This window comes from Muntiacus reevesi, chromosome 20 (genome assembly GCF_963930625.1).
Source record: "Muntiacus reevesi chromosome 20, mMunRee1.1, whole genome shotgun sequence".
Classification (NCBI taxonomy): domain Eukaryota; kingdom Metazoa; phylum Chordata; class Mammalia; order Artiodactyla; family Cervidae; genus Muntiacus; species Muntiacus reevesi.
This window is the reverse complement of record NC_089268.1, coordinates 10,589,838-10,603,600: the sequence shown is the minus strand read 5'-3', so window position 1 is coordinate 10,603,600 and position 13,763 is coordinate 10,589,838. Positions and strand designations below refer to the sequence as shown.

The following is a 13,763-nucleotide window of genomic DNA, read 5'->3' as shown; positions in this document are numbered from 1 at the left end:
TTAGGATGGACTGGTTAGAGTTCCTTGCTGTCCAAGAGTGTTCCCAACACCACAGTTCAAAAGCATCAAATTCTTTGGTGCTCAGCTTTCTTTACAGTCCAACTCTCACATCCATTCATGACTGCTGGAAAAACCATAGCTTTGACTAGACGGGCCTTTGTTGGCAAAGTAATGTCTCTGCTTTTTAATATGCTGTCTACGTTGGTCATAACTTTATAGAAGAAAAGTTATAAAGCCAACAGCCACCATTAATATAAAGTCACCACCATCTAGGTCAAAAATAGAGAATTGCCAGGGTTCCAAAAGACCCCCATGGACACTTCCCCACCACAAGCCCTTCTTGTGGGTTTGTGGGAGAGGGACCAACCATTCTAAATAGCTGGGGTTATTAGCTGCTTAGTTTTGGGTTTGACCACAAAGTATGCATCCAAAACCAAATAGTTCTGTCTCTTCTTGATTTTAATTAATGGAATGATGGATTATTTTATGCCTGTCTTTTTTGTTTTGTTTGCAAAATCAACGTTTTCTTTTCACCATGCAATTAGGTTATTCTTTGCAGCAGTAGTCCTTTAGTTTTTTTAATCTTTGCACAGTGTTCTGATATGTGAATATATCGTAATTTACTTATCCAGTTTACAGTTTGCAGACATCAATGTTGTTTTCTTGTGAAAAATGATGCTTGGGACATTCTCATCCATGTCTTGGGATAAATATATGCGTGCGTTCTGCAGGGCGTATTCCCAGGAGCAGAACTGCTGGATCACCGGGAATGTTTACTAGCATCACTAGATAATGCAGCTCACAAGCAGTGTGTGCAGGTGCCCAGGCTCCACGTTCTTGCAGATAGTTGGTTATTAGCAGACTTTTCTGTTGTTTGGAGTTTGTATTTTTTTTCACGTTTTGATCATCATTATGGGTTTTTATATATTTGATGAGTCCCAGTCATTCTCAGTGATGCTCAGATTGTCCTCTCTTTGGCCAGTGGGAACCTCTTGAAGTTGACTCTGGCATCATTCATATGGTTTTGGAAGTGTCCTTGCTTCCTGGAATGATGTTTCCTGGCTCCTCAGAGCTGCAATCAGTCATTTCTCCAAAGAGCTAGAGGAGCAGGGGGCAGGCAACTCAGATCTCTGGAGCTGATGCAGGCTGGGGTGCTCACTCCCAGTCTACTGTTCCAGGGAAGTCTAGGGGCGGTCCCTCCCCACCCTTACCCTCCTCGGGTGGAAATGTTGTGACTTCATTTCTCCCTGCTGGGCTTGTCTTGGCCCTGTGTGGGGAAGCGTGAGGAGGGAAGGAAGCCCGCTCTGATCTGCCCTCCGCCCCCCACTCTTTCAGGGGCTCCTGAGCCGCTTACTAAGCCAGCTGGTGTGAGGGCGGAGGGGCCCCCAATGCCCAGGCCCAGCTGGGGCTGCCAGAAGGTCCCACCCGGCCAGCTGGGGCCAGTGACAAAAATGGTGGGAAGGGGTGTGGAGGCAGGGATCCTGGCCCCTGGAGGGTGGGGAGGCCTCCCATCAGAAGCGCCCCACCTGGGACAGGGCCAAGTGGGGCAGGCGAGACGGCAGCCGGTCACCCAACACCCAGTGAGCAGGCGGCGGTGGCAGCCTGGCGTCCGATGGAGCTGCTGATAGAGGCGACACCAGATACCCTGCGGCGGGGGGGCGGGGCAGGGGAGGCAGGAGCGGAGAGAGCCGAGCTCAGGGGTGGTTTGCATCCCAGATCGTGGAAGGACCTGGGCTTGGAGCCTTAGGGCCCTCTGCAGCCTCAGCTTGCCCATCCAAAAATGGGGTGCTGGGAAGGTGAAGCGAGCTCATCCACACAACGAGCCTGGCATGGTGCCAGCACACAGTAAGTGCTCAACGAACATCACATGCTCTCATTACCGAAGTCGGGGCTGCTGAGGGCTCAGCAGTGGTCAGCAGGGTGGGGGGTCAGCTAAACGCAGGGAGAGGCACAGAGCAAAATCTCCAGGGGGCAAGGATGGGGTGGGTTTCATTCACCACTGAATGGTCGGTGCCCCGTTCAACCTGGGCACACAGCGCTCAATATATATTTGTCGAATGAATACATGAGAGTAAAACAGTGACCCAGTAGCCACTAAGACACTTAACTCATCAGGGGATCCCAAGTAAGAATCCAAAGTCGAATCCCAGGTCTACTCCGATGGCTGTGCAACCCCAGGCAAGTCATCCCTGCCCCAATCTCAGCTTCCTTACTTATCAAAACAGCAATACTGGTAACTAATAAATGCCTTCCTCATCAGCTTATGGCAGGGCTCAAAGCAGAAACTGGATGTGAAGGTGAAGGTGGTGCTGTCAGAACCCTTTATCAGATGGGGTACCCATCCCGATCCAGACGCCCCCTTCTCTTGGGAGTTGTTTATATTTTTTATTGTAGTTGATTTACAATGTTAAGGTGTACGGCACAGGGTTTCAGTATTTTCACAACTTACACTCCGCTAAAAGACATATCAAGATAATGGCTGTAATCCCGTGCTATATACTATATCCTCGTTGCTTATCTATTTTATACATAGCAACCTTTCTCTCTTAACCCCGTGCCCCTCTCTTGCCCCGCCCCCGTCCCACACAAACTCGCACACACACAGACACTCACACTAGTTTGGTAACCGCTAGTTTGTCCTCTATATCTGTGAGTCTGCTTCTGTTTTCCTTATACGTTTGTCTGTTTTCCACATATAAGTGATTTTGTACAGTATTTGTCTTTCTGACTTTATTTCACAAACCGTAATGTTCTCCAGGTTCATCCACGTGGCTGCAAATGGCAGAATTTCACTCTCTGCTGTGGTTGAGTAATATTCCAGTGTGTCTGTGTGTGACTGTGTGTGCATACGTGTGTGTTGACATACCACATCTTCTTCAGCCATCTGTTGGTGGGCACCAGGGTGGCCTCCACATTTTGGCTATGGTGGGTAATGCTGCTATGACACCGGGGTGCATGTGGCTTTTTGAATTGGTGTTTGGACCGCAGCTTTAGGTGGGCAGCCTCAGCTAGGGGTGTCTTGGGGGTCACGCTCTCCCCTAGGCCTGAGAAGAGGCTCCAAAGGCCTGGCCCCTTGCTCCCACTCCAGGGTTCCCTACAGGACTAGAGCTGGACTCAGCTGGAAGCACCTTTCCCCGGCTCCTTCTCGACCCCATCAGATGCTCTTGCTCTCTCTCCCTCCCTCCTATGCGCACGCCTGCACGGTCCAGGAATCTCCATCTTAGGTACAGCTTCAAGGGACTCTGACCTAAGACAGGAAGAATGTTATAAACTCCGAAGGGCCACACGCAAGTACAGGGTTGTTTTGCTTTCCAGAAAATGCTGGAAGGAGACGAGCTGACAGGTAGGGAATCTAAGTGGCAGAGGAGGTCTGCTCCTTGGGCAGTCGCGCTGCCCTGCTCTCAGGGGACTGAAAGACAGATAGGGGAGACAGCCCAGAAACAACGAGACGAATATGAGGGATGCCTGAGTGCTAAGAAGGAAAACAGAGAAGGTTGGCGGTGGAGAAGGACAGGGGCTGTCTTAGATGTGGTGCTCTGGGAAGGCCTCTCTGAGGAGGTGACGTGGGCAGACATGTGAACGTCATGAGACATGTGGACCTCTGCAGCCAGGCACAGGGAGGGGCAGTGCAAAGGCCCTGAGGCAGGAGGATATCTGATATGCCTGGGAAATGGCCAGGAGCCCAGCGAAGAGGGGAAGGCATGAGATGAGGTCAGCAGGACCTGACAGCCAAATCACACAGGGCCTTGTAAACAGGACTTTTTACAGGACTTGAGATTTTATTCCAAGTAAGAGGGAGCCATTAAAGTTTTGAGCAGAGGAGGAAGATGATCTCATTTAGGTTTTAAAAGGATATCGCTGGCTGCTGGGGCAAGGGGGACGCAGGGAGACCAGGGAGAGGCTGCTGCAGTAATCCGGGAGAGCGATGGAGGGGCTCAGAGACGGGGCAGCAGTGTAGGTGGTGAGAAGTCGTGGGACTCTGGGGACCTTGACGACAGAGCCTGGTGACTGCATGAGGAGGGGTCAGAAGATGAACTCAACTGCCAAGTTACAGAGGGGACTGAGGAACATGTTAAGCTACACCACAGGGATGCAATCCACACTGCAGGAAATCCTACAAGACAAATAACCCGGATTCTCTAACAGGTAAATTGCCAAGGACAAAGAAAAAGATGGAGGGGGGAAGTATGGATTAAAAGAGACTAAGACTTATCAATCAATCACAATGTGTGTGGATCTTATTTGGATCTTGAGTCAAATTAGATGTGAAAAAAAAAAAGACATCTTGTGATAACCAGGAATGTGAATGCTGAGTGGACATTTGATGATATAAAGAAAATGATTTCTTCATAAGTGTGATGATGGTATTATGATTATGCTAGGAAAAATCCTTATCTTTTAGAGACACATCTTGATATATTTGCGATGAAACCATGCCTGGGATTTGCTTGAATTATTATGGGGAAGAGGGGTATAGAACTGAAACATGAGTTTGGCCATGAGTTGACAGCATTTGAAGCTGAATGCTAGGGACAATGATGGTTCATTATACTATTCTACTTTTGTAAATGCTTATATTTTTCCATGATAAAAAGTTTAAAAAGAAAAGGGAGGAAAATCAAGTCCAAGGGGAGGCGCTGAATGGCATAAGGCTCCTCCATACATGTCAGACCTGAACCTCAGCGGGGGCGTCCCAAAGCCCAGCCCTTGGCCCTGCCCCACTTCGGCTGCCTTTCTGCTCTGGAGGTCAGTCAAGGCTGGACCCAGGCAGGCGGGGGATAGAATGTGTGGCCCAGAGAAAGCCCAGATGGGACAGAGTCAGGCTGGGGCGGCTGGGCCCTGCCAGACCCTACGAGGAGCAGGGAGAGCACTGGGCCACCTGTCCCAGCCAGTCCCATGAGGCCGGTCATCTAAACAGTTCAGCAGCTGGATCTCCTACCAGCCTCACCTCCTGCTTCTTCATCTGGGTTCCTGAACTGATTTCCTTCCCTGCCCCTGTGCCCACCTCTCTGAATCTCCCATCCTTCCCTTCCAGGTCTGCTTCTACAGAAGACCATCCACAATCACCTCCAGCCTTTGGGAGCACACCTGCAAAGGACTCTCTTCACTGGGAGGAAGGGTCATCTCCTCTGCATCCAGACCGCACAGGCATGAATCCTGCCTCTGCCACTCACTTGCCAGGGTGACCTCAGGCAAGTCACTTGACCTCAGTTTCCACATCTGTAAAATGGGATAACCTCATAATGTTACTGAGAAGACTAAATGAGTTGACAAATGGGATAAATAGAACAGCGCCTGGCCTATGTCAGAGGATCTTGGACCCCCTCAGGACCCCTAGCACTGCTGTCCAGGGCCTGCCTCACTTTTCTGTGCCCTCCTGACACCACAGTTACCTCCTCTCCCATCCCAGCAGGTTTCGTTTTTTTAAATTTCCGTTTTTTATTTATTTCTGTCACACTGCATAGCATGCCGGATCTTAGTTTCCCAACCAGGGATCAAACCTGTGCCCTTGCAACGAGTGAAAGCACATACTCTCAACCATTGGACAACCAGTGAAGAGCCCAGCAGGTTTTGTCCACCCCAGGATTGGGAGGAGGAAGGAGAGGAGACAACAAACCCATGAGGAGACCAGTTAGAAACCAGTCACACGTGAAAGCAACCTAGATGTCCATTGACAGATGAGTGGGTAAAGAAGTTGTGATACATATATACAATGGAATATTACTCAGCTATAAAAAGGAATGCATTTGAGTCCATTCTAATGAGGTGGATGAACCTAGAGCCTATTACACGGTAAGTCGGAAAGAGAAAAACAAATGTTGTATATTAACACATATATATGGAATCTAGAAAGCGGATACTGAAGAACCTATTTGCAGGGCAGCAATAGAGGCGCAGACAGAGAGAACAGGCCTGTGGCCACAGTGGGGGAAGGAGAGGGTGGGACAAACGGAGAGAGGAGCATGGAAACATGTACGTTACCACATGGAAAACAGATAGCAGTGAGACTATACTATATGACTCAGGGAACTCAAACCGGTGCTTATAACAACCTAGAGGGGCGGGAAGAGGTGGGCAGTGGAAGGGAGGGTCAAGAGGGAGGGGACACATGTATACCTATGGTGATTCTTGTTGATGTATGGCAGAAACCAACACAATAGCTGTAAAGCAATTACCTTTCAATTAAAAATAAATAAGTAAATTTAAAAAGCCAGTTACAAATAAAAACTCTTCAAACCAAAAGTAAGCAGCATCTGACTCCAATGGCATCGAATCTGCATTGGAGGGGAGTGTAATTTAAATGCTCATTTTTTTGAGGCTTCTAAGGACAATCCCAGGTATTATGAAGTGGAGTTTATGTTTTGTAAGCTATGTTTTGTAGGAGTAACGACAATTGTGGTATAAATGCAAAGAGCACAGGGTGCTAAAAAGCAAACATTGCCCCTCTTGCCTGGCACTTGACCTCCCAGTACTTGCCCAAGAGATAAACCATCAGATGTGCAGCTTTGGGGACATTTTTATGCAAATGTGCACACAAGATACATATGTATATTTTTATTTATTTTTGGCCGAGCTGCATGGCTTCTGGGGTCATCTAAAGGTGCCCTCCAGCAGTGGAAGTGCTGAGTCCTAACCACTGGACCGTCAGCAAAGTCCCCATATGCAATTTTTGAATGGATCATACTACACATGCTGATCCACAAAGTCATTTGGTTTGACTTGCCAGTATAGTCTGGTCATCTTTCCACCCTAATATTAAGCTCTGCCCAGTTCTTTTCTCTGGGTCTTCAACACCTAAAACAGTGCCCGGCACGCAGAAGGCATCCAGTGCACATTCACTGACCAAAAGAAAGAACAAACAGCTACCTAAAATCACAGCATCTCATCAGGTCCTAATTATGTCACCAGCCCTTCTGATGGACATTTAGCTTTGCCACATGGACCACTCCACCCACACTGCATGCCTAGAGGGCGCCTATAGGAGGAGCCCCGGGGCATGGAACTGCCCCATTAAAACCTCGCGTGTATTCTATTGTACGAACAGTTTATTGAATCACAGTATATTTCAACAACAGTTTCTGAAACAAAGCAAGCTCTCAGCAAGTACTTGCTATTATTATTTGTAAACATACAAATATTTCCATATTTCCTAATTTATACCTTCTCCTTCCTAGAACTGTTGATTTGCACTTCTCTTCTTTTTTAACTTGCTGCGGTGGGCCATAGATGTGCCATGTGAGATCTTTCACTGCGGTGCTCGGACACTCTCGTGGCACGTGGGCTCAGGAGTTACGGCGTGTGTGTTCAGTTGCCCTGCTGCGTGGAGGGTCTTAGTTCCCTGATCAGTTCCCTGCACTGCAAGACGGATTCCTCACCACGGGGCCACCAGGAAAGTCTCTCTCTTCTTATTTTAATGTAAAAAATTCTAGAACCATGTGTATTTGAAAGAATAAATGCTGGCTTTCAAAAAAAACATGCAGCTATTGCCAAAAGAGGTCGAGCCAACCTCAGCTGATGGGAGAGTTCCAGTTTCCCACACCCTCTGCCACCTAAGAGCTTTCTTATGAAGACTTTTATTTCTCAAATGGATTATTCTTCTTTAGTGACTCCACCTTTGATCATCAAACCTCCTGAATAAATAATAGGATGGATCATTTTATTTCTAATAGCACGAGGGAACCAAAACACACAAATGGAGAATTACTTTCTAGACAGCGAACAGAAACAAATGCAAAAATTTTTTCAATGGACATCTTAATTTTTTCAAACTGTCAACTTCAAACAAGTGTCCCTCAATACAAAACAAGAGAAAACTAGGAGCCCTAAGCACCCTCCCTGCCTCTCTCCCCTCCTCTCCCCCCACACCTCAGCCCAGTCCAGGGGACCCAGATTTAACAAATGAAAATACAGGACACTGAGTTAAATCTGACATTCAGACAAACAAGTGCAAAATTTTTAGTACAAATATGTCCCATGCAATATTTGGGACATACATATACCAAAAACCAAACAAACCAAAGCCTACCAATGTGTTGTTTCATCTCAAAGTCAGATTTAACTGGGTGTCCTAGGGTCTGTCTGGCAAGCAGACCATCGTCCCCACCCAGTGTCTAAAGATCAAGTGATTTTTAAACAGGAGCCAAGACCCTCTTTGTCCTCCCAGTCTTTGGTCAACCTGCTACCCCAAGCTCGAGGTCTGAAGGCATGCACCCCACCCTCACAGAAATGCTCCCCACCCAGAGACTCCCCACTGGCTTCCCTGGGATTAGAGTCTCTGTCCCCTTAGAGCATCTGGGGTCACATTCCTGATGGTCTTCTCCCTTCAGCCCGTCTCCCACCTGCCCACCCATCCTTTCTGTTGACTGACAGTCCCTTCGGGATGGTGCCTGCTTCAGAGCCGCCTGCCCAAGGGCACGTCCTGGGCCATACACAGCGCAGAGGTCCTCATGCCCAGCTATTCCACTGCACCTCTGAAGGGCCCCTCCAGCTCCAGAGCGCCCGAGCAGTGGGGGGGCTCTCTGCTGGGCCTGCACCAGAGCTCCACTTTTAAGTCTATTTTTCATTCATTTATTGTGGCTGTGCCACACAGCATGCAGGATCCATCTTAGTTCCCGGACCAGGGATGGAACCCGTGCCCCCTGTAGTGGATGCAGGGAGTCCCAACCACTGGACCACCGGGGAATTCCCAGGGTTCCGCTTCTCCCTCCACTCGCCCTGCTCCTCTCCCCTGCTGTGCACAGGCCGATTGTTCCCCTCCAGCCCCCCCAGACCCGTCCCCACCTCCCCGCCCCGGTCCACAGGCACTTAACCGGAAACCAGCCACTAAGTGTCCACAGTCGGTCGGTCTGGGGCTGGCTAATTTTTTTTTTTTTAATTTGGGCTTTCCAGTACATTCTAGATTTTTCCACACAGGTACATATTACTTTAGCAATACAATAATAAAAATAATAATAGAAGGCTTTTTTTTTCTTTAAGAAAAATGTAAAACCAACCCAGCAGCCCTCCTCCTCTCTGACCTGCCTACTCCTCCCCACTCCCTCCCACCTGCTTCCCCAGGGAGGACTCCCCCCAAATCAGCGAACTCCCACCCCAAATGCCTCCCCAGTCAGGCCAGACCCACAGGTGGTTTCACTTCTCCACGGAAGGCTTTCCACCACCAGCTCGTCCTTGCTGGGGGGCTATATGCAAATTCTGGAGGGGTTCTTAGCGCTGGTTGGGAGGAGGAGGCTAAATCCTGAGATTAGAGAGAAAGTGTAAGAGGGGAACCAGCATTTGCTAACTCCGCTGGGGTCCTCTGCCCTGGGGGCCAAGGGAACAGGACGCAGACCCTGCCTCCGAGGGCTCCACAGCTGGTGGGGTGGGGGCAATGGAAAGTCAGAGAGGACACTGTGTGAGGTGAAGTGGGCCAGGTGTGGGGAGGAGGAATTTGTGGAGGCTTCTGGAAGAAGGAAAAGTCTCAGCAGATCCCTGAGGGTGAGAAGGAGCGGGTAGGGAGGAGGGAGGGGAGCCCGGCTCGAGGCAGGGGATCAGTCTTTGCAAAGGCCTGCAGGTGAGAGGAGGGTGGTTTATTTGAGGAACTGAAAGCAGTTCAGAGCAGCTGGAGGGCAGAGGAGGCGGTGAGGAGGGAGAGGAAGCCCAGGTTCGGGGAGGGCAGCGGGGCCACGTGAGGGAGACTGCGCTCTGTCCTCAAAGAAACGGGGAGCCGCCGAAGGACGCAGAGCAGGGGAGGGACAGGCTCGGGTGAGCATCCTGTAAAGATCTCCGCCTGCCACACAGCAGGAGCTCAAGGAGTTTCCATAATGAGCCTCTGAAACCATCACAGTCCCACCTAATCAAGCACACACTATCTGCCTCGTGGGGACTTTAGCCACGGAGTACCTAAAACCTGTGTCTCCATGGAGACGAGCCCCCAGGCCCGAGGCCCCCAGCCCTCCTGCTCTAGCGTTATGGAATACGCTACCTTAGGGAATAACGGACGCTGGAGCCTCGGTTCAAATCCGAGCTCCTCCGGTTTCAAACCGTGTATCCTTGGACAGATGACCTCTCGGTGCCTCAGTCTCCTCATGTGTAAAATGGGGATAATAATGGTATCCAATTGGGCTGAAGTGAAGATTGAGTGACTCAATACTGAAAAAGTGGCTGCCTCCTGGCTCCTGGCAGATGCTGTGCACTGTTGGTTTCTACTGTTTTTCCTGCAGCCCTCCCCTGGGCCAACCACTTGCAGGCACTAACCAAACCATCCTCCATATCCTCCCCCAGCCCTGAAGCATCACATCCTTCCTTTCTCCTTCGCTGGGGGTGGGACAGAGCCAGATGGGATTTAGGACAGCCCACTGATCTGGGCCTGGGGCCTTGCCCCAGCTCCCTCGAGTGCAGTGGACAGAACACCGGACCTGGAGCCAGGAACTGTGTCCCGGGCTGGGTTCTGCCGCCAACTCTCAGACTCTCCCTCTGTGAGATGAGGACAAGGACATCTTACTGCTCTCTTATCAGCAGGGCTGTCAAAGGAGCAATGAGGGCTGGAGATGCCCTGAGAATGTCTATGTCACAGGCACGGCCTTGTGGCTGGGCCAGAACTCTTGCTGGCAGCTTCCTCTTCTGGCCTACAGTGGCTCCTCCACATAAGATCTGTTCAGAGCTCACTGTGAGGACCCCAGAGGCTGAGGATGGCCTGCCTCGGGCCTTCCCAGATGCCCTGATGCTGACCAGGACCCTCCTAAGGGCTGGGGCAGAGACAGAGAGCCTGGTGTGGGCTCAGCACCATAGGAGGCAAGTACCAACCCAAAGGCCTGAGGCAAGTCAGCCCTTCACCAGGGCCTTCCAGCAAGCCTGGACCAGCCAAGGACTCAAGCCTGCGGCCCAAAAGACCCCCTAAAGCCATTAGGACCCCAGTGTCTATCTCTAAATGCCATAGCTGCTCATCACCTCGAGGCCAAGGAAGGGCCGGAATGGGAGAGTCTGTTTTCGGTAGCTCTTTGGTCCTGGGGGATGGGAGGAGAGCCCAAGATGGGTCTCACCTGCCTCCTTCAGGGTGCCAGCTATTTCTCAGAGTTCAAGTGGATTCATTCACTCATTCCACAAACATGTACTTGGTGCCAGACCCGGGTCAGGTGCAGGGGCGATGACAGATGAATCACACAGACTCCTGTGCTAAAGTACTATGGGCCACGGGCAAGGCATTAACAACCAAGGCACAAGGAGGCTAGGCTGGAGAAGGCAGGGCAGGTGGCATGGATCTCACCTGGGGTAGCAGGAAGCTACCCAGAGGGAGGCTCGTCAGTGGCTTATGGATGGGTGGGTGAGGGATAGAACCTTCAAGACCATTGACAGTTCTGTTTGCACCCCCGCCAGGCCAGAGCCAGGACAACATGAGTTATTTATGGTTGTGCCCAGAGAAAAGCGGCCACATGTGTCACTGCACGTGGGGTGCAGAGCTGGGCGGTAGAGGGTGGGGGGCGGCTGGGGTTTGAAGCTGGGTCCAGGCAAGCTCTGTGGTTTGCCACTGTGTCCCTCACACCCTGATGACCTTTTAAGCTTTTCAAGGCCTCCCATAAGAGAAAACTAAGGAGGAGAGAGAATACCAATGGGCAGCAAGTGGCCTGGGGGGTGGGGAAGGGAGCAGGGCCAGACAGACCTTGGCCTCTGCGGTCTGTGCGGGCCATTTATTCTCACTTTCTCCCCCTCTCCCCCCTCCCATCTCAGCAGTGGGGAAAAAGGGCAGACAAGCCAGAAGAAAATATTTTTCTCTGTAAACCAGACAGGACCTAGGGTGGGCATCAGCTGCTGGATTTCTCCCCAGCCCACTCTGGTCCACAAACAGCCTACGCACCAAGCCGGTATCAGCCTACCCAGCCTGTTGGGACCGGAACAAGCCAGGCCAGAGCCTCGGATGGGACCCGGGGCCTGGGTCCCACCTTCCCAAGGCACCTATTTCCTGCGTTTCCTCCCCAACCCCCGTCCCCGGGGTGAAGGCCTCCGCCAGGTCCGTCTCCCAGGGGGCCCAGCTCAGGGACATCCTGACACTGCCCCGGTGATGCTCAAGAACCCCGGCGCTTGCAAAGCACCCGCAGTCGCGCGCTCACCTCTCCGCAGGCAGCTCTCCGATCCTCCCCCCTGTCCGCCTCTGCGCCCGCCGCCAGCCACGCACCCTAGACTGGAGCGCTCCCTCCCTACCCCCGTATCCAAGGGCCAGACCCCCTACCTGGGGGCAGGCGCGCCCGGCACCATCGGCGGCGCCGCGGGGCCAAGCGGGCGTCTGGGGGACCCGGCCTCAAGCCCGGTCGACTTCCCGGGGGGCAAGAGAGGCTGCGCCACCGCGTCCCTCCGGACCTCGCCCGGGGCTGCGGGAAGGAGGAAGGTCAGAGCCGAGGAGGAGGGGAGGCGGCGGGCGGAGGCGCGCAGATGGGCGCAGATTAGCGAGGCATTTTTAGCGAGCCAATGGCGGCGCGGCGCCGGGCGGAGCGCTGGCTGCGCAGGTGGAGACGCCGCGCTGCTGAGGCGGCAGCTGCCGGCTTAGGAGGTGCGGGGGGGCGGGCAGCACCCCCAGTGCCCTGCTCCTCCTCCCAGGGGGTGCTCCGTGGCGCCCGGCCGAGGGGCTCTGTCTGCGGCGGGCGGGCGCCGAGAGCGTCTCCCGTGCGCCCTCCGCCCCGGCCCCCCGCGGGAGCCCCGTGAACCCCGGGGTGTCGCTCCCCTCCCCCTCTCCGCCCTTTTCTCACTTTTTTAGGACGTTCCTCCCGCCGCGTCTGTTTCTGGCCTCGCGGAATTCTGCGTCTTCTGGCACATGCGGGGGCGTGTGCGGTGGGCAGGTCTGGAGTCAGTGTGTGTATGGGGAGGTGGTCTCTGGATTGAGGACCCCTCCGCCCCCAGCACCGCACCCATAACCCCCGCACCCCGCACCAGCTTCTCCCAGAAATGCCCAAACTGGCCCCATGGGGAAGTCACCCAGGCCACCTCCTGGGGGCTGTCTGAGCGACTCGTTGGGACCCCCGATGCACTCTTCCTGTCTTAAACCCTGCACGCTTCCGGAAACCTAGACGCGGCGAGGGGCGCTGGGGTAGCTCTCTTCACTGCAGACTTGTAAGCAGCGTCTTGGAGTTATAAGGAGGGTTTATTCAACACCTATCTACTGAGAACCTGCTTCATGCAGGGCAGTGAGGAGCGGTGGACTGCAGCAGAGTACAAAACAGACCAAACTGGGGTGGGGATAAATTGGGAGACTGGGATTGACATATCACACTACTATACATAAAATAGAGAGCTAATAAACACCCCCTGCATAGCACAGGGAAGTCTACTCAATGCTCTCTAATGCCCTGTATGGGAATAGAGTATGTGTGTATATGTAATGGGGATATGTATTTGTACAACTGATTCACTTTGCTGTACATCAGAAACTAACACCACTGTAAATCAGCTATACTTCAATAAAAATTAATTTAAAATAATTTATTGCTAAAAAAAAAAGCTAACCATAAAAAAAACCACACACACAAATAGACAAAATCTCTGCCCCAAGGTACTCATGTTGTGAGGGACAACAGATGTTAAACATAATAAATAGTATATAAAGTATGCTTTAGGGACTTCCTTGGTCATCCAGTGGTTAAGAATCTGACTTCCAATGCAGTGGATGGAGGTTCAACCCCTGGTTGGGGAACTAAGATCCACTTGCCAAAGGGCAACTCAGTCTGGACGCTGCAACTAGAGAAGCCAGTGCCACAACCAAGACTCAATGCAGCCAAATAATTAAATAAATTAAGATT

At 51.8% G+C, this 13,763-nt stretch overlaps 1 protein-coding gene across 1 annotated transcript in view; it reads right to left on the bottom strand.

The window, feature by feature from the left end:
- Positions 1-12,336, bottom strand: part of PACSIN1 (protein kinase C and casein kinase substrate in neurons 1) — a 64,599-nt gene extending 52,263 nt beyond the window's left edge. The window contains exon 1 of the mRNA XM_065912329.1: positions 12,203-12,336. The gene's annotated coding sequence lies outside the window, so the exon portion shown is untranslated. The remainder of the gene's footprint in view (positions 1-12,202) is intronic.
- Positions 12,337-13,763: the final 1,427 nt, after the last annotated feature.